Here is a 19335-nt window from a genome sequence, read left to right on the forward strand (position 1 = left end):
CACAAGCGTCCAGAGCCGCGGCCACGCAACGCAACTGACCGGCCGCTGACCCCCCAGCCCGGCCTGATGGCCATTCCTCTGCCCACACCTCGGCCAAGCTCCCCTTGGCCACCTCCTGAGCCACAGTGCCACAGACAAGTGCCACATACAGCTACAGAGCTCTGCCCGGAGCTGGCAGGGAACGTTCATTCAACAGAAAAACCACCAAGAAAAAGAGAACTGCCCCCAGCAGAGCTGTTCCCTCCTGCAGTAGTTACACCTGCACACCCACAGTGCCTGAGACTGCAAGCAATGAGCATTCCCTGGGCACATGTGCAGCCCAAGCAGCTCGAGGACAGCCTTGCAGCAGGACTGCTCTCAGCTGAGCCAAAAAGGCCCCTCTGGCAGCTGCAGGGCCATTGCAAAGGGCAAGGGCCAGAGCCTGGGCCCACGGCGGAGGAAAGGGCTCTGAATTCCCCTGCCCTTGTTACAAAAAGGATAGGATATTGGATTTTAGAAGTAGTAAGGCTAAGGCTCTGCTAAGCTGCAAGGCCTCAGGTGTAGAAATAGTTCTCTGAGGAAACAGGAATGGAATGTACTGGGTGGGGAGGTTAGGAATAGTGAATTAGCTGGGCATGATGAACCCGTTAGTGAATTAGCTGGGCATGGTGAACCTGTCTAAAAGTAAATCGTTCTGGGTTGATATATGTTGCATGCAAGGGGGATTTCAGTGGTAAGAGCTCGTTGAGCATTATCTAAGACTAGACAACCATAAAGATATATGGCTTAGGGTATGATTATCAATTGTTAATCCTTGTGATGTATGTTTTACTTTGAAGATTAAATCTTGTATGTGTGCCAATGTTTGAAACTGTATAAAGAGCTGAGTGAAACGATAGGCCTTTGGGAAGCCTGATTTGGGACAATAGTCCCCAGGTCCCCGGGCCCTGAATAAAGCACCGCATAAACTGACTCTCTGTTGGTTTGTGTTTGTGGTCGGTGGGCAACACCCTGGCACAGAAACCCTGTTCCCAGGCTGCTTCCCACACAGGATTCCTCTGCAGGACTGCGGAAAGCTGAGAGGCAGCTCTGGCTTCTCCACTTTTCCTGTGCTAAAGCTGCCTGGCAGAAGAAATGGAGGGACAGCTCTGGTGGCACAATCCCTCCCGGCCCAGGGCACAGCGCTGGGAAGGTCTTTCCGTGCCGAGGCTTTGCTGCGGCCAAGGAAAGCTCCTGGCTCAGGGTCACCTTTCCTGCGGGGCCAGACCCCCCGAGTGGCCCAGCAGCAGCAGAGAATTCCAGCACAGCCCCGGCACGGGCAGGGCGGCCCTGGGCGGGCTGCGGGAGCCGGCAGCGCCTGAGCTCAGAGCAGCTGAGCCCGGGGGCTCTTGGCCAAGGCCGAGGCCCAGCGAGCATTTCTCAGGTCGCAGGGCGGCCTGGAAAGGTGCTGGGGGGGATCATTCACCCCCCAGTGCGGTCCCAGTGGCTCCCAGGATTTCCATGTCCGTGCTCCCAGCGCTGCTCCCAGCCCTGATCCATGGGGATGGGAATGTCCCGCTCCCTTCCCGGGGCAGGCTCACACCTGAGCCAGGTGTGCAGGGCAGGACCTTGCCCTGAGCCCAAGCCCTGTCCCCCCTGCAGGATCTGCTTCCCATCGGCCTCTTCCTCCTGCGGCCCCAAGCCCAGCTCGGTGCTGAACGAAGGGCGCTGGGCCGGGGTCATCCCCCGGCGGGGGCTGCGCACCCCCTCTGCCCCCTCCCCAAATTCCCTCCCGGGGCAGCAGGGGCTGGCTCAGGAGCCCTGTGGGTAGGGAAAAGGGGGTGACACCGGGATGGGGGGGGTCACACACGCTCTGGGGGGACACACACGGCCCCTGGGGACCCCCCCTCACCTTCTCCTGCAGTGCCAGGAGAATGAACCCCAACATGGAGCCCCTGACCCCCAGCAGCATCTTGGGGGTGGGGTCTGGTGGCAGCTTTGGAGTCTGGGGGAGAGGCCCTAAAACCCCCTCCCAGCCCTACAGCCACTCCCAGACCCCTCAAACCACCCCACAGCTCCTGGCCAGGAACCCCCCAACCACTCCCTGCATCATAAATGACCCCAAGAACCACAAAATTCTCTCCAAGCCACACAGCCCAGCCAAGATCACCAAAACTCTCTGAGACCACCCTAAAAGGCCCCTCCAAGCACTACAAATGCCCTCAAGAGCCACAAAAGCCCCTCCCAGTCCCCCAAGGAGCTCCCCAGACCCCCTCCCACCCCACATGGCATCGACCAGGACAGGCTGGGGGACAGGAACATCCACAGCCCTGAGCAGCTCAGGCACTTCAGCAGCGATTTGGGCACTTTGGACGTCACACCCCAAAGGGAGAGACCCAGAGCAGGGACTGGGACAGACAACCAGAATTCCTGTAGAATAGGTGGGCTCAGGTGGACACGTTCTGACAACACAAGTACAAGATTGTGGCCCCAATCTGCCTGGCTTCACAGCCCCACAACACTCAGATCCTCCCGAATATTCCTCTGAACCCCAAATTCAACCCCAAATTCCGGTAAAATGGTGCCGCTTTAGATCTCTTTGTTTAATTTCTTTATTTCTACCCCAATTTTGGTTGTTTCAGTGGGATTAACACAGAAATTACTTAGGCTGCAGAAGATCTCCAAGATCATCCAGGGTTGCTTGATACCACCAGAAAAAACAATTGGACAGAGCAGATGAAAATTTTAGAGTGTAAAGGTAAAAAATCAGCTCTTCCCAATGAATTTCCAATGTTGATCTGAGTCCCAATGGATGTTCCTGCCCCTGCGTTCATCCAGGTGCCTACAGGGATCCAGGAGAACGTGGAGAGCACCAGCCAGGGGTCTTCCCAACCTGGATCACAGGGAATGTGGGTCACCAGGCCTCTGCCAAACGTGGCTCCTCTGATGGGAGATGGAGCTGGAGCAGAGGACAAAGCTCTTCCCACAGTCGGGGCACTCGCAGGGCTTCCCTTAGCGGTGCCTCCGTTGGTGTCTGGTCAAGTGAGAGCTCCTGGAGAAGCTCTTCCCACACTGGGGACACTCGTAGGGCCTCTCCCCGGTGTGGATGCGCCGGTGCATGACGAGGGCTGAGTTTTGTTTGAAGTCCTTCCTGCAGTCGGGGCAGCGGAAGGGCCTCTCATCCGTGTGAATCCGCTCGTGCAGGAGGAGAGTGGAGCTGGTCTGAAACCTCTTCCCACACTCAGGACACTCGTAGGGCCTCTCCCCAGTGTGGATGCGCCGGTGGCGGTTCAGGTCAGAGCTGTACCTGAAGCTCTTCCCACATTCCCCACACTCATAGGGCCTCTCCCCAGTGTGCATCCTCTGGTGATTGATCAGGTAGGAGCTCTGGCTGAAGCTCTTCCCACATTCCCCACACTCATAGGGCCTCTCCCCAGTGTGGATCCTCTGGTGATTGATCAGGTAGGACCTCTGGCTGAAGCTCTTCCCACATTCCCCACACTCATAGGGCCTCTCCCCAGTGTGGATATGCTGGTGGCGGATCAGGCTGGAGCTCCACCTGAAGCTCTTCCCACATTCCCCACACTCATAGGGCCTCTCCCCGGTGTGGATCATCTGGTGGTTGATCAGGTGGGAGCTCCGCCTGAAGCTCTTCCCACATTCCCCACACGTGTGGGGCTTCTCCCCATTGTGAAGCTGCTCATGAACCACCAGCTCTGACCTCTGGCTGGATCTCTGGCCGCCTTCCCGGCACAGGGTGGGTCTTTCCTCCTCAGAGCACCCTGGGCTGCGTTTGCAGCCCCTCCTCCTGCGGGATCTCCGGGGCTTTTCCTCCCCATTGGATTCCTGAGCTGTGGAGCCGCTCAAAACGGCCTCTTCCACCAGGTTCTGCCGCGGGGATTTTTCCTCCCTGGGCTCCGTGCTCAGCTCCTTGTCTGGGGGAGGAAGGACAAGGAGAGGATGGGATTTGCCTCCGTGCCACAGGGAAGGGGAAGGAGATCCCCCCAGTCCGTCCCCGGCAGGACGGCGTCGGCAGCGGGGTTGTCCTGCAGCCGGGGGCGATGCTGGGCTGGGAGATGGAGCAGGAGAGAGGGGGAAAGGGGCACTGACTTCCTCCTCACCTGCCTGGGGCTCCCGGGGCATCTTCCTCTTCCTCACAGCCTCCTCCTGCATCTGGCCAAGGGTTGGGAATGGGAAATCCTGGTTTGGGGAGAAACAAGGGATGAGTGTGTTGGGTTGGGGCTTCCTCCTGCCCAAGTCCAGCTCTGGAACTCACCGGGTACCTGGTGTCCATAAAACCAACAAAAAATCAAGAATGACTCCAAAACGGCCTCCAGGAGTTCCCCCTTTCCAGTCTCCTCACTTTGGGGTTCTGGGGGTCCCCCTTGTCAGGGCTGCTGGGGGTCCCGGGGGTCCTGGGGATCCCCCTCTCTGGGGTCCTGCTTAGGGATGCTGGGGGGCTTTGGGGGTCCCACAGGTCCCTTTTTTCCTGATTCTGCTTTGGCTCCCAGAGGTCCCAGGGTCTCCCTCTTCAGCCTCCCTCCACTCCAGGCACTTGGGGCTCCCCCCTCCCCTCACCGCCCCTTTTAGGGCTGAGGGGTCCCAGCCCCACCTCATCTCCAGGCCCCCCCACCCCTCCAGGCTCTTGGGGGTCCCCCAGCTCTGGTATCGTCCCTCCCTGCTCTCCCCACTCCAGGGGTCCCGTGTTCCAGCCCCCAGCTCTCCTGGGGATCCCCAAACCCAATGTCCAACCCCGCCAGGACCGGGCGATCCTCACATGGACGCCCCAAGACCCCCAAGGGGCAATTATGGCTCAGCTTTGGAGTCCTGCAAGATCCACATATCCCCTCTGGCCCAAAAAATCCCTCCCAGGGACATGCAAAGACATCTGGGGCTCGATTCCAGAATCTGCAAGCTCCAAACACCCCTCCAAAAAAACCCTCCTGGTGACCCCCCGATAGATTTGGGGTGAGCTCCCCCTCCCCGCTCACCTGCAGGATGGGGGGGAAGATGCTACCGGGGCTGGGGGTGCTGCGGACACAGTGGGCGGGCGGTGGAACCTCGTGGTTCTCCAGCTCCTCCTCCTCCTCTCTCTCTCCTCTTCCTCCCGCTCCTCCTCCACTCCCACCCTGCCCCCCCTTTCCCACCCCCTCTGCCCCACGGCTGCCGCAGCACCGGCTGCTGTGTGGGGGGAGCCCCCGATCAGCCCCAGGGATGGACAGGGGGGTTGGGGACCCCCCCAGTGCGGATCCCTCCCTTCCCCAGAGCCCCAGGGAATCGCTCCAGGGCTCAGGTGCTGGGGGACATGGCTGCACCCCCATGGAACCGCTCTTCTGCTGTCCCAACCCCACCTTTCCCTCTGTCTTGGGGTGACCTTATGATGTGTATCCCATATCGCTGCCTATGCCCAGAAATTAATTCCTGTGCCTTTCTATGCCTCTAAACTGAGCCTGAGAGGGGGAAGGAAAAAACTGAGCAAAATTTTTCAAAGCAGTTTGCAGCTTGTTCAAGCTCACACACAGATAGCAATTGGTTTCCCAGCTGCGGCAGGGGAGGGGGGAAGCACCCGGCCGGCTGCGCCCAGAACAGTTTCTTTTTTGGCCAGTTGTTCAGCTGCTTTTTCTCCGGAGAGAAACTGAGAGTTGAATTTTTCCTCCCCTGGAAAATCCCCTTTTCTACTGGACTGCTTGATTGCTTTAACATCAGAACACATCGGGAGGACTTTCCACCGGGCACAGAGGGCCTGGCCCTGGGCCAAGCCCCAGCTCCGAGGAGACCAAAGGGAGGACTCTAACACTTTCCCAGGTTCTTTTCCTCCACAGCGACAGATTTTATTATTTAGCATTATTTTTCTTTCCTGTGTGTTTGGTAAATAAATAGTTTTATCTCCTCCACTTTCCTTCGAGGAAAATTTATTTTTTCCCCGAACCTGGAGGGGGAGGGGTGGTTGTGCCTTCTCTCAGAGGATATATTTCTAAATTTGGCCAAACCAGAACACCCTCACCCCTCCTCCCCTTTCTCAGCGTTCCCCCAATCCACAGCCCCATTCCAGCTCAATTTGGGTGTCCCATCCCCACCCCGCTTTGCTTGGGGGTCCCAGCCCCCTCTTCCCCCCCCCTTCTGCACCTTCCCCATCCCCAATCACCACCTCCCCTCCCCCAGCCTTGGTTTTGGGGGTTCCAGGCCCCTCCTGCTCACTTTGGGGGTTCCATTCCCCATTTCGCTCAATTTGGGGTCCCAGACCCGCCCCCCTTCTCACCGCTCACCCCGCGCCCGGGGGGGCTCCCAGCACCACCAGTGCCACCAGTGCGGCCCCAGCTGCCCCCACACGCCCCATGCCCAGCGCCGGGCGCTGCCGACAGCCCCAAAGCAGCCGCGCTGTGCCCTGGGGGGTCCCCAGAGCGGCCCCGCCCCGCACGGCACTGGGAGCACCAGTCCGGACCAGTGCGGAGCGCGGGCGGGCGGCATCAGCCGTGCCCGGGCAGGGCCGGGCCCCGCGGGGCTCCCGCCCGCACTCGGCCCCCGCCGGGACAGCGCGGGGGGGCCCGGCCTGCCCGCCCCCACCTCCCCCTCCCCAAATTCCGCTCCGGGGGGCGCTGGGGGCGGGGGGGGCTCAGCTGGGGCCAGAGGTGTCGGAGCCACGTGTCCCCCGCTGCCAGCACCGCCCCCTCAGGATTAGGGGTGCCCCAAAACTCCCTCGGAGCTGGCGGATACCCCGCGGGCCCCTGAGGACTGGGGTCCCCCCGGCCTCATCATCCCCAACCTTCGCCTGCCTCATCCCAGGCCCCATCCCGCCCATCCCCCTCCGCCACACTTCATCCCACACCCCAATCCACATCCCACCCTTCCCGGGCCCCATCCCGCCCCATCCCATTTCTCCCGGCAGTCGCCACCGGGACCCCAAAACCCCGCGTGCCGGGGGCCCCCCAATATCCCCCAAGGGGCATTTGCGACTCACATTCGGAGCCCTGCAAGATCCAAACATCCGCCTCCCCTCCCCCGCCCCACCAAACCCCCCTTCCCCAGGAACTAACAAAGATATTTGGGGCTCGGTGCTGGAATCCTCCAAGCTCCAAAAATCCCCTCTCCCAAAACAACCCCAGGCACCGCCCAAGATATTTGGGGCGAGCTGCCCCTCCCCGGTCACCTGCGGGATGGGGGGAGCGGTGTTCCCGAGGCCGAGAGCTGCGGACACAGAGAGCGATGGATGCACATGGAGGCTCCTCTTCCTGCCCCCTCTGGCCCGCCTCTTCCTCCCGCCCTTCCCCTTTATCCCTCCTCTTCCTCCCGCTCCTGCTCCTCCAGCCGTCCTCCGTCCAGCAGCTCCGCTGCCGCCCCCAAACCTCGGGCTGGAGCGGGGGGTCTGGGACACAGCCCCGTGCTGGGGGGCAGAGCCGCTGCTGGGGCCATCGCTGTGTCCAGGGCATCCTTTGCGGCCCTCGTGCAGCTCCAGGCTCCCGAGGGCTCCCCGAGGCTTTCTGTGGCTGTCCCTGCTCCCCAAATCTGTCGCGTTTAATGCCCGAGCGCGGCAGCCCCGTGCCCTGTGGCAGCAGCCGGTGCCGGGACACAGCCCCGGGAGCTGCGCTAATGCCCGGCCGTGCCAGGAGGGACTGAGGGGAGGGGACTTCATAAGGATCCCCCCTCTGCGCCCCTGGCTGCGCACGGAAAGGTTCTTTAGTGCATGGGGGCGATTTTCCGGGGTTTCTGGGTGCCACGGGCCGGCGGAGACGCCCCTCGGTGCGGCTCTTTGATCGGATTTCCTTCTTTTCTCTCGGTTTTCTCTCGTTCCCAGCTCGCCCGTCCCGCCGAGCGGCTCCTTCAGGGGCCCGGGGCGGCACCGAGCCCTCGGGGCGGCTCCAAAGGGCCCCGCCCGCCGCCGCTGCCCGAGGCCTCCCCGCTGCTGCCGGGGATCGGACACCGCAGGCGGCCCCGGCCCCTTCCTCTTCTTCCTCTTCTTCCTCTTCTTCCTCTTCTTCCTCTTCTTCCTCTTCTTCCTCCTCGCTCCTGCCGGGGTTCAGCCCCCGCCGCCGCCCGGCTCCTTCTGCCGCTCCTGCCCGGCACGAAGCGGCGCTGCCGCTGACGGGGCCAGAGCGCGGCTGCCCCGCGACTGCCCCGCGCCTCAGGGCCGGGCCGGGGAGTGACCGCACGGCTGGGGAGGGACCCCCCGCTGGCCAGGGCAGGGACTGACCCCATGGGAGGGACCCCCCGCTGGCCAGGGCAGGGACTGACCCCATGGGAGGGACCCCCCGCTGGCCAGGGCAGGGACTGACCCCATGGCAGGGACCCCCCGCTGGCCAGGGCAGGGACTGACCCCATGGCAGGGACCCCGCGCCGGGGCAGGGAAGGATTCCTGTCCCCGAGGGGGAAGCAGCGGCACGAACTGAGCGCGACTCCCATCCCTTCTCCCTGCCCCGCTGGGCACAGCAGGGAGGAGCCGGGCATAAAAACTCCGGCAAGGAGAAAGAGGCCGGGGGAAGGTTCTGTTCCAGGGTTTATTTTCCTCCTCACTCTCCTGTTCTGATTTGCTCCGTCCCAAATCCAGTTCATTCCCCACGTCGGGGCTCTTGTGGCCGCGATGGCGATCCCTCAGTGACCTCTCCCTGCCCTTAGCCCGAGCCACGAGGACTCGGATCTGTTCCAGTTCCGTGCAATTCACGGGCATTTGGGGCAGCCGGAGCGAAGCAGCTGGAAACCACAGCGGGCTCGAGAGGGACTCAAGCAGGGCAGGAGCCGGGGCTGCCCCGAGGGAGCTCTCCCGACGCGAACCTTGCCGGGCTCTTTGGACGGGAATTGCGGGGAATGTTTCCATCCATCGCTACAAAGCAGAGTCACAAGTGGAGCTGAGCTTTCAGCTTGAAATGAGGGAATCGAACGTGTGCGCGGGGACTGCTGGAACCTCCAGGTGCCACTTGATCCTTTAGTTTCGGAAATATTCAGCCCCTCAGCAGCGATGTCTCTCCCAGCCCGCCGGCTCCTGGCTCAGACCCAGCTCGGAGCTCGGAGAAGAGACCCGAAGTCGCAACGGAATGAGCTCTGCCGTTATTTTCTTCTTTCATAAATATTTTATGGTATTTTACTTTATAATCTATAATACTCCTTTTTTTTTCTTTCTTTCTTTTTCTTTTATTCTTAGTTTCTTTCTTCTCTTTTTTTCCAATTTTTTTTCTACCACAACTTCGGGTTTTTTCTCTACTTCACCCACTCAGCCTTTGTTCCCCTCCCGGAGGTTTTCGGTGCGATGTTGTCCTACTGGTTCTCCCCTGAAACCAACGAAATCAATCGAAATAATGATTTTTGAAGTCTTCCCGCTGCTCTTTCCAGAAGGTCCTGGCCGGTCCTGCCAGGAAGAGCCGGGCGCGGGGAGGGGCCTCATGGCTTAACTGGGGAGAACAGTTTAATCGGGGCGAGAAACACTTCAGTTCTGGGGAGAAAATGTGAATGGAGGGGAGAGGAAATGAACTGCGGGGAGGAGCCCCCCAGCCCCCGGCTGTGCCCCGAAGGTGCTGCCCGCGGCTCCCCTGCTCCCACCCCCGGGCTGGGGGCGCGGAGCTGCCGCTGCTCCCGGGAACGTCACGGGATAAAAACTCCATTCAAGCTTTTCCAGCCGCGGCAGCGACGCTCAGCGTTCCTTGGACCTTCCATGGTCCGTGGACATCCCGTGTCCCTCGGCTGTTCCGCGTCCCCCGGGTGTTCCATGTTCGCCCAGTTTGTTCCCGCACGCTCCCAGCCACTCCCAGCTGCTGCCAGCTGCACTCAGCACGCTCCCAGTTTCTCCCAGTCTCCCTCAGAGTGGTCCCTGTTGCTCGCAGTGTGACCTCTGTTACCCCAGTTCTGGTCCCGGTGGGTTCCGGTCCTGGTTCTGGTCCTGGTGTATCCCGGTGTCCCAGTCTGTCCCAGTCCATCCCAGCCTGTCCCAGTCCGTCCCGGTCCCTTCCCGGCAGCCGCCGCCGTTTCCCGGATCCTGCCCCTCCCGCCCCCGGAGCTGCCGCCGGACGCCCCCCAAGATGCTGACGGGGGCCGGGGGCTTCGTGTTGGGCTTCGTCCTCCTGGGCTGGGGCTCGGCCTCCACCTGCGGGAGGAGGTGAGGGGGGTCCCCGGGGGTCGTGTCCCCCCCTCGGAGCGCGTGTGACTCCCCCATGTCCCCCCATGCCGGGGTCGCCCCCTTTTCTCTCCCACAGCGCTCCTGACCCAGCTCCTGCTCCCCCCTGGGAAGGGCTTTGGGAGCCCTGGAACCCCCTTGAATCCCCTTGGATTCCCTGGGCTTTGGGAGCCCTGGGACCCCCCTGCACTCCTCATCCGGCACCAACAACCCCCTGCATCCCCTGTCCCGGGTATCCTCCTCTCCCAGCCCCTGCACCCCCTGTTTTCCTGACCCCGGGGACCCCCGGACCCCATTCCCGGCCATCCCGGGACACCTCAGCCCCAGGCCTCCCTTTCCTGCGAAACCCGAGCTGGGCACGGGGCTCTGCAGCCGCTCCGGGATTTATGATCACCCAAAGGAAAGGCAGAGGAGGGAGAGAGAGAGAAGGAGATGGGGAGTCAGGGATCGGGGTCACAGCGCCCAGTCCTGCTCCGCCGGGGCTGGGGCCCCGCAGCCGCAGGACAAAATGGATCCGCGGGTCCCGCTGCTTGCCCCGCTTCGGGCCGAACCCAGCGGGTTCCAGGCAGAGTTTGGCCGCGGGGCCCGGGAGCTCAGCCCAGCCCGGCCCGGGGGTCCCGCAGGGCGCGGCCGAGGAGGGTCCGGGGGATGGCAGGAGGGGACCCAGGGGAATTCCCTGGAATTGCCCCGTCCCCTCCCCCCGCGCTCCCTCGGTCCCTTTGGCTTCTCCGTCTCCCGCCCTGCGCCGCCGGGATCTGCCCGGCGCCCGGTGACGTCACGAGCAGCCCGAGCTGCCATTGGCGGGCAGGAAAGAGCGGCGCCAATGGCGGGGCCGGAGGCGGCTCTGGGGGCGGGGCCGGGCTGGGGGCGGGGCCCAGCGGAGCAGCGCGATGGCTCCAGCGCTGGGGCCGGGGGCGCTCCTGGGGGGCGAGGGGCGAGTGGGACCCCCGGCACGGGAACCCCCGAACCGCAATTCCCGGGCACGGGAACCCCCTGAGCTCCCATTTCCGGGTACTAGAGCACCCTCCACCGCCATTCCCGGACACTGTGACCCCTCTGCATCCCCTGCCCCAGCACCGGGACCCCCTGTTCCCCGTTTTTTGGCCCCGGGGCCTCCCTGAACCCCCCTGAACCACCATTCCCGGGTACTGTGACCCCCTGCATCCCCCTGCCCAGCACCGGGACCCCCTGTTCCCCTTAGCTGGCACGATGACGTCCCTGAAGCCCCATTCCCGGGAAGGGGACTTCCCTGAACCCACATTCCCCGTCCCAGGAAAACCCCCTGAGCCACCGTTTCTGGGCCCCGGGACCCCCCTGAAACTCCATCTCCGGGCCAGGAACTCCGCCGTCCCCCCCCGTTCCCGGCAGAGGGACCACCTGAGCCCCATTCCCGGCACCGGGACCTCCTTGCACCCCCATATCCAGGTCTGAACCCCCACTCCCGTGCACGGGGACCGCCCGGCACCTCCATCCCCGGCGCTGAGACCCCCCCGAGCCCCCTTATCCCGCACCGATACCCCCTCGCACCCCCTCTTCCCCCGCCCCCGCGCTCCCTCGGGCACTTCCGCGGCTCCCAAGCTGCGCCACCGGGATCCGCCCGGCGAGCGGGGACTGCCCCCGGCACCGGGACCCCCCTCCCGCCCCCGGCTCCTCCCGGGGCCTTCTGGAAACAGCAGCGGGAAGAGTTCAACAATTCATCATTATTTCAATTGATTTCGTTGGTTTCCGGGGAGAGCCGCTGGGACAGCGCCTCACCGCAAACCTCCGGCAGGGGAACAAAGGCTGCGGTAGGTGAAAATAGCGAAAAAGCCGATGAAATGGAAGAAAAAATAAAAAGGCAAAAAGAAAAAAAAGACAAACGAAAAGTAAAATAGATTATAAAATAAAATAGCATAAAATAACTGAAAAAAAAAAAAAAAAAGAAAACAACAGCAGAGCTTGTTCTGTTGGGACTTTGTGTCTCTTCTTCAAGATCCGAGCACCGAGGCGGCGGCGTGCTGGCGGAAGGGGCAGAGACCGGAGAGGGGGAAAGTTGAGTGAAGTGTAAATGACTTTCTGGGCTTAATGAATATGGAACAGTTTAAGAGAGTCCTTAAGTCCACAGGAAAATGAATGGAGGGCGCCTCTGGCAATATTGCCAAGCGCCCCAGCGCTGTGATTTGCCTTTGTTCTACTAATAAATGTTCAATATTAGATTGCTAAAAAATTCAGCTTTTGTATTCATTTTCTTCAGAGAGAGAATAAAGAGAGAGAAAAGAGAGAATAAAGAGAGAAAGAGAGAGAGAGTAAAAAGAGAGAAAGACAGAGAGAGTAAAGAGAGAGGGAATAAAGAGAGAGGGGAAATGAGAGAGACAATAAGAAAGAATACAGTGAGAGTAAAGAGAGAGAATAAAGACAGAGAGAATAAAGACAAACATTGCTGCTAAGGAACGTCCGTGCAGCCCCAAACGCCTTCGCACACCGGCCCCAGTGTCCGTGCTCGGGGCTTGATTTACCAAGATGTGAATATCGATCTCATATCGATATCCAGCTGAGACAGACAAAAGCTCTCTAACAGGTGAGAGTTAGAAAGTGAATGTTTGATTGGCGCCGGACAGCGGCGTGGAACAGCTTCCTAATGCGCAGTGCCCAGGTATGAACGGTTACAGAGTTCATTTAGCCACAAAAGTGATGAATATCCAAACTACAAATACATATTTCTAACAGTGACCCCTCCCATTCTCCGCTTCGTATGGAAATGAGCTTTAATGGCATTAAGCATGCGCAGTGCGTGCTCTGAATTGAGTCGCTGCTCTCGAATTGGGGCGGTGGTCCCAGACAGATGAAGTAAGCTCATCTCCCTCACTTGCACCTTTTTTGCCTTTCTGAACTTTAACAATCTTAATTACTTTAGTGACCTCCAAATTTCCTCTTGCCTGACTTCTGAATAGGTTCCCACAGAGGCAGGAAATTGGGAATTGTCCTTGTTCCCTACACCAACTGATCAATATTTCTGTTCCTTGTTCTAAGCACAGCTAAACATGCAAATGACAGATCATCAATTATTCCGTAATCAATTACTGACATCTTAAAAACCATTTCAAATCTCTTATTATTTTCTCTTAATTAGTTTAATTAACTCTAGTCCAGCTCAAATTCTTTCTTATTCTAACTCATTTCAACACAGCTAGCCTATAATTAAAATCTTTCTGTTTCTTTTAAATCTATGTGTCAGGGTGTCACCATGGCCACGGGGCTGCCCCAGGGCAGAAATCCCCTGCGGAGATACCGGACCGGCTGTGGGAGATGGGACGCCAAACACACCGGCTTTAGTCTCTTTGGGATGAAGAAATGAGTTTTTCAGTCTATTTGGGATAGAAAACTACTTCTGATTGCATCAGCCTGTTATACACGGGATTTAAAAAGCATAATAAATACTAAAAAGGAATAATGATAAATAGCTGTGGTTCAAAAGGCATAAAGGAATTAGGAGGAACATATCTACTGACAGAAGATTTAATAAAAAACTATACTATGAAAAAATCTTCTGCAGTGCTGTCAGTGGGTGTTCTTGGTTTTTTAAAAAATTTTTTATTTCTTGTTTCCTCTGATCTGCTTTGTTTTGCAAGCATTGAAGCTAAAATGACCAACATCAGGACCAAATCAACAGTTGGGTGCAAAGCCTCAGAATGAATGTGGAACTAATGGAGGATTCACGTGCTTTAGACACGTGTGTGCACAGGTGCAGAAAAGCATCGCTCCTTTTGGAGGCTGCATTACAGCACACGGGTGGTAAAATCAGATTGACTCCGGTTTTCACAGGCTTCCCGGGCAGCACTTACCAAGGATCTCCTCAAGCCCAGTGAGTGAGCGAGGACGGATGAAGCGGCGAGCTTGGCCTGCCTGGCCGCTGTTAGCCAGCCGCGCTGCGAGCAGAAAGGCCGGGGCGGCGGCGGCGGCTTCTCCTTCTCAGCGCCCGCATGAAGAGAGGCGCTGAACGGCGGCTGCGACCGCCCGCGCAGGGGCAGCGGGGCCACGGGGCCGGCAGGGCAAACACGGCAAACGATTGCCCGGGGCAGCACCGAGACCAAATCAACTTCTCCGTGCTGCGAAACCCTGCAGAAATCCCGGAACTGGTGGCATTTGGTGGCAATGGTACTTAGGAACAGCAGTTAACCCTGTACCAGCTATTACATTGTACAGGAGGTTATGATCCAGATTATACAGGTATCTTATAACTCAAGCTATATTAGCATCTTGGAACTTTGACCCCAGTTATAATGTTAACTAGTTAATATCTGCATAGAAAGGTTATTCTTAACATGTTTACACTTCATTTACGAGCAGCAGATTTTCCTCCTAGTCGTAGAAAGAGGAGGAAGTGAGGACATGCAGAGCAAGACAACTTGGCAGCACCAAGGTCAGTGGAAAGAAAGAGGGGCAGGAGATGCTCCCAGTGTTGGTGTCGGGATTTTCTCTGCAAGCCGTGGTGAGGACTGGGATAAAACAAACTGTCTCCCTGGGATCCATGAAGTCCACGGGGTGATACAGAGATCCACTCCCAGCCCGTGGGAAAAGGTGCTCACGCTGGAGCGGGTGGATGCTACAAAAGCTGTAATCCAGGGGGAGACCTGAACAGGGAGAGAGGGCTCCTGCTTCCAGAGATAGAGAAAGAGAGTCCTTGCATCCAAACTGAAGCAGCTGATCCTTGAAAGACTACACCCCATGGACTAATGACCCACGCCTGCAGTTTTGGGAAGGCTGTTTTGCCCGTGGGAGGGACTCAGGTTACAGCAGGCTGGGCGGGACTGATACTCGTGAAATTAGAAAGACGCTGGAGAAGTGCACAGAGAACTGTCTCCCATGGGAAGGAGCCCATGGCAGAGCAGAAGAAAGAGACTCCCCTCCCTGAGGGACCTGAAGAAAGATCTCGAGGGATGAACTGGCTTGAACACTCCCAGGCCCTGTCTCCATGTGCTTTTGGAGGGAAAGAGGGAGGGGATGGAGGGGAAAAAAGGTGTTTGAAAGGTTTATTTTCTTCCTCATTATCCTACTCTGTTAATAATAAATTTACTTTATACCTTTAAGTTTGAGCGTGTTTTGAACTTAGAATGTTTTTATCCCAATCCTTATCTCAACTCATGAGCCCTTTGTGATGATTTTCATGAGTAGCTGGTATTATAAGCAGTGTCAAACCACGACAGTGGCCCTTGTGGTCCATGTGGCCCCTCTCTGTCACAAGTGACCCTTGGTTCCATGAGATTCCATTGTCCCACACTGGTCCCCATGTTGCCCTGAGGCTGCGCTGTGTCCCAATGGACACTGGATTCCACAGGAGCTGGCAATGGCCCAGTGGCACCTGCATCCTCTGAGGCCCCGCCTTGTCAAAGTAGAGCCTTGGATCCATGAGATTCCATGTTGTCACAATGGCCTGCTGAGTTCCATGGGGCTGTGCTGTGTCACAGTGGACACTGAGATCCACGTGCCCTGGCAATGTCCAAGTGGCACCTGGCTTCCACGAGGCCCCGCTGTGTTTGGAGGTGACACTTTGTTCCCCAAGATTGCATTGTGTCACAGTGGTGTCCTGGGTGCCACGAGGCCCCGCTGTAAAACAGTGCACACTTGGTTCCATGAGTTTCCATTCCATCAGAATGCTCTCTTGGATTCCATGAGGCCCTGCTGTGTCCCTCGGGAGCCTTTGTTCCATATTTTCCCACTGTGTCACAATGGTCTCCAGTGCTCTATGAGGCCACACCATGGGACAGTGGACATTTGCTTCCATGAGATTCCACGGTGTCACAATGGTCTCCTGGGTGCCATGAGGCCCCTCTTTGTAACAGCTGAGACTTGGTTCCCCAAGATTCCCTGGCGTCACTGTGCTCTCCTGGGATCCATCAGGCTGTGCTGTGTCACAGTGGACACTCGCTTCCTCGAAGGCTGCAGATGTCCAGTGGCACCGGGTTTCCTTCCATGAGGCCGCGCTTTGTCCCAATGGGGCCTTGGTTCCATGAGAATCCATTGTGACCCTGTGCTTCCCTAGGTCCCACGAGGCCTTGCTCTGCCACAATGGCACCTTGTTTCTACTCGGGCTGGCAATGTTTTTGTGGCCCTTGTGTTCCATGGGGCCCCTCTCTGTCACAAGTGACCCTTGGTTCCATGAGATTCCTTTGCCCCACGGTGGTCCCCAGGTTGCCCTGAGGCTGCGCTGTGTCCCAATGGACACTGGATTCCACAGGAGCTGGCAGTGTCCCAGTGTCACCGGTGTCCCATGAGGCCCCACTTGGTCAAAGTGGAGCCGTGGTTCCATGAGATTCCATGTTGGCACAGGGGCCTGCTGAGTTCCATGAGGCTGCGCCGTGTCCCAATGGACAATCTCGCTGTCCCTGGCTCTGCCCTGCCACTGCCAGCCCTGCCCTGACCTCTGCCCAGCCTCACCCTCTGTGCCTTGGGCACACACACATGCCCTGAGCTCATCCTCCCTCTGGGTGCTTCTCCTGCCCCAGCGCTGCCCTGGGAGGGTTCATTCCTCACAGGAGCTGCTGTGTTTGTACTGGTGCATTTTATAGCTCTGCTTCTGCCTCTCTGTCACTTGTGTCGACACTGAGCTCTGCAGGGAGAAGATTCATGGAATCGTGGAATGACAGAGGTGGGAAGAGCCCCCTGAGCCCCCTTGGCCAGGCTGTGGCTGGGCTGGAGTTGCCTTTGCCCAGAGCAGCCCCTGGGTTGCTGTGCTTGGCACTCGTGGCTGCAGCGGGGTTGGTCCCAGCCCAAGGCTTTGGCTGTCCCTGAGCAGGGCTGGCCCCGCATGAGGCGTCTCTGCAGCCCCCCCAAACCATGGGCTGGGGGTGGGCAAGTGTTCCCGAGGGCACAGGGAGGGGACAGCTGGGCTGGACTGACTCAAGGGATCTCCCATTCCATGGGACGTCATGGTCAGCAATGAACTGGGGAAAGGAAGGGGAGGGGGGTGGCGGGGAGGGCTGGGGGTGTTTTTTGTGAAGACATTTGTCCTACAAAGCACGGAGTACATGTGCTCGGTCCTTTCCTGCCAGGAGGTGGCTGCACATTGTTTGCGGATGGGAAGTAGAGAATTGATCTCATTTGTTATTTCTTTGCTTCCAAATGTGGCCTTTACCTTTTGAGGCCCTTGCTGAGGAGGTGCAGAAGCCCAGAAGATCAGGACTGGTTTGTGTGTCCCAAACACCGAACACAGGATGGCTGCGGGACCAACCAAGGAGTGTTGGGAAGCACAGCCAAGGATTCCTGGCAATACCACGCTGTGAGGGAGAATAGGCTGTGGCTGGAGAAGGGGCCATGCAGATAAAGGCAGCACTTTTCCAGGACAAACATCCTTGCTCTGGCTCCTGGGCATAAGCACAGCATGGCACAAGAGCAGGATTGAGGTGGAGAAGTGGGCATGGACTGGGGGGGATTGAGACCACCAAAGACCCCGAAGCCTCCGAGCCATTTCCAGAGAGGTTTAGCAGAAGGAACTGCACGTGATAACTGATTTACACAGAAAGTGAGACACTTATCTCCAGGGCAGGGAAAACTGATCAGTGAAAAGGTCCTCCCACAGAGCCCAGGCACACGGGTGCCCAGCCCCCTGGACATCCCATTGGCTGAGCAGTGCTGGAACCAGGACTGGGGATCTCTTCTTCTCTCTCTGTTTTCTTTCTCTCTGCCCCTCTTTGGTTCACCTCTCTGTCTCTCTGTGTCTCTGTCTCTGTCTCTCTGTGTCTCTGTCTCTCTTCCCTTTCACCTTCCCTCTTGTGCCTTTGTACAAAACCCACTGCCATGGCCTTACATAGCTCAGGCACTGACAGACCAATTTCTATGCCAGATGTGGAATGAATTAATAAAAATCCCTAGGCTTTTTTTGGCTCTCTGAGTGCTTTCATTTCATTCAGCCACGAGCATCTACAAAACTCGGGTGTTTCCTTCCCCTTCAGTCTGGGCCATCACAGAGAGAGGGAGAGAGAGGCTTGCTGGGCCCCTGATGGCCGGACACATTTAACCCACCAGTGTCCTTTTGCTCAGCTTTTCTCTAGCAGGCAGCGTTAACCAGATGAGGCTGCTCAAGGGCTCCCAGCAATTTTGATGCCTTAGATTTTAACTTTTATATTTTTCAAATCCTGCACTGCCTAGTGTGTAACTCGGAAGTTTCTTGTGGCCTGTCAGCTGCTGTTCTCTCATGCTGGTTAGACATAACAAGCCTCCCCAAGCTTGCTCTCCAAGGACACCCAGATTGTCCTAGGCCCAAAATGTGTAAACTAACATCTTAAGAAGGGGGGTAAACTTGGGGAAATTACATCATTAGCTGAAGTTTTAATTGGAGAATCAACCCTGATATGCAAATGAACCAAACTTATAGAAGTGTGAAGAACTTGTGACTCGGGGTCCATCCTGGGTGTTGCCTTTTTGACTGCCCAAGGTGTACCTTGAAGGCCCTTGAAATAAATACTTACCTTTATTCCCTTATTCTTGTCTAGTCTCTGTTTTCAGCTGGCATCAGTTTGGCATTGCTCACAGAGGACTTGGAAGTGCATTTTTTCTGTGGTATAGAGGGAATATATGAATGTTCCACAGCAGCCAAGGGCAGGCCACTGAGGGATGGCACCAGGGAGTGGCTGCCAAGAGGACTCTGTACCACGGGTGACACTTGACCCTCATTGTCCAGCCAAATTCCCACCCACCCCATGTTCCACCGCTTCAGCCCAGCTCTCACCAACCTGGCTCTGAGGAGAGCCCAGCAGACCCCGTCACAGGCCCTGCTGAAGTCTGGGCACACAACATCCCCTTCTTTTCCCTCCTCCAGGGGCTCTGCAATCCCTGCCTTGTCCTGCCAGTGCCTGGAATGGCTGCGGGAGGATTTGCCACATCCCCTTCCCTGCTGAGCCTGACCAGTCTGGGGCTCTCCCAGTCCCCTCCCTGCCCTGTTTGCAGACTGGTTCCGTGTCTGCCCTTCCCGAGTGCCCAGGATCCTCTGCGATGGCTCCGGCCTTTCCAAGGGCTTTGAGAGAGGTCCCACAGTGACACTGCCCAGCCTTCCCAACGTCCCTGACACCAAAGGCCTTTTCCACGTCCCTCATTTCCAGGTCAGTGCCCAGAACACAGCACAGCCCTGTCCAGGTCCTGGGGGTGATTCCAAAGGCAGGCAGCTCAGATTTCTCCCCACAGACCCACCACTCCAGTGTCTCTCTGTGCAGCCCATGGCTGTCCTGAGCATTTCCCTGGAGCCTCCCTGCCCTGGACATTTCTGCCCATCAGGCTGAGGCCAAGAGGGTTGAGCAGGTGCACGA

At 58.1% G+C, this 19335-nt stretch overlaps 1 pseudogene; it reads right to left on the reverse strand.

Annotated features, from left to right (window-relative positions):
• The window catches only part of LOC138102326 (zinc finger protein 850-like), a 1260715-nt pseudogene extending 1257142 nt beyond the window's left edge, over nt 1–3573 (reverse strand).
• Between the last annotated feature and the right edge of the window lie 15762 nt (nt 3574–19335).

The sequence above is a fragment of the Aphelocoma coerulescens genome, unplaced genomic scaffold (assembly GCF_041296385.1).
Source record: "Aphelocoma coerulescens isolate FSJ_1873_10779 unplaced genomic scaffold, UR_Acoe_1.0 HiC_scaffold_70, whole genome shotgun sequence".
Taxonomy (NCBI): domain Eukaryota; kingdom Metazoa; phylum Chordata; class Aves; order Passeriformes; family Corvidae; genus Aphelocoma; species Aphelocoma coerulescens.